Source organism: Penaeus japonicus, unplaced genomic scaffold (assembly GCF_977035675.1).
Source record: "Penaeus japonicus unplaced genomic scaffold, GWHDUDI00000001_assembly GWHDUDI00000033, whole genome shotgun sequence".
Lineage (NCBI taxonomy): Eukaryota > Metazoa > Arthropoda > Malacostraca > Decapoda > Penaeidae > Penaeus > Penaeus japonicus.
The window spans coordinates 23,385,599-23,386,781 of NW_028234435.1; the positions used below are offsets into that span (position 1 = coordinate 23,385,599).

Sequence of the window (1,183 nt, forward strand, 5' to 3'; positions counted from 1 at the left end):
TCAACACTTAACTGTATCCGCTGATTCATTTACACATATATGTACATACATACATTTGTGCAAGCACACATGCCCGTGCACACTGAAACACTCAACATGTGTACTTCACATGGACTCATACACGCATACGCGGGACTCATGACAAACCTCAATAAGTGTAGGTGCCTCACAAGTGTGTGAGTGTGTGCGTATGTGTGTGTGTTAGTCTAAGTGTGTGTGTGTATGTGTGTGTGTGTGTGTGTGTGTGAGAGAGAGAGAGAGAGAGAGAGAGAGAGAGAGAGAGAGAGAGAGAGAGAGAGAGAGAGAGAGAAGAGAGAGAGAAGAGAAGAAAGAGAGAATGAGAGAAATAGAAAGAGAAATGTTGAATGGATAAGGAGAGGAGTCACATGCAGAGAAACCGTAGAGGCATGGATGATGTCCGAGAGGGAGAGGGAAAGAGAAAGAGAGAGAAAGAGAAAGAGAGAGTAAAAGAGAAGGAGAGAGTGAAAGAAATAANAAAAAATGAAAGAGAAAGAAAAGACTGAATGAAAGAGAAGAAAGTGACAAGAGAAAAAGATGAAAGAGATAAAGAGTGATTGAAAAGCGTTAGAGAAGTGTAAGAGAAAAGAGTGAAAAGAAAGAGAGTGAAAGAGAAAGAAAAGAAGTTAATGAAATAGAGTGAATGTTAAAAATAGAAGATGGAAAAGATTAAGAGGATAAATACAAAGAGTAAGAGAATGAAAGAAGAAGAGAGAGAGAGTTTAAAGATAATATTAGATAAAGAGAGAGAGAGAGAGAGGAAGAGAGGAGATAGGAGAGAGAGAAAAGAGAGGATAAGTAAGGAGGGAAGGGAGGAGAGGAGGAAGAAAGAGTTGATAAGAGGAGGATGCAGAGAAAGAGGAGGAGAGAGAAGAGGCGAGGAGGGAGAGGAGAGGGTAAAGGGAGATGGAAGAGGGTTGATGGGGGGGGGAGGGGGTTCTTTTGGGTTTTTCCCGGGTTTCTTTTCGATTTGCTGGGGTGCCCCGGCACTTTTTCCCAAATTTGGGCGGGCTTGGTTCGGGTGGTGGGGTGGTGGGGGGTTGGGGGTGGTGAGGTGGGGGGTTTTTGTTGGTGGTTGTGGGTGTTGGTGACGGGGGGGGAGGTGAGTGTGAAAGGGGGGTGGTTTTTAAGGGGGGGGGTGAGTTTTGGTGGGTGTTGGGGGGGC

The 1,183-nt window shown here is 44.8% G+C and overlaps 1 protein-coding gene across 12 annotated transcripts in view; it reads left to right on the forward strand.

Annotated features, from left to right (window-relative positions):
* The window catches only part of FER (tyrosine-protein kinase Fer), a 78,965-nt gene that overhangs the window by 53,585 nt on the left and 24,197 nt on the right, over positions 1-1,183 (forward strand). The gene's annotated exons all lie outside the window — the stretch shown is intronic.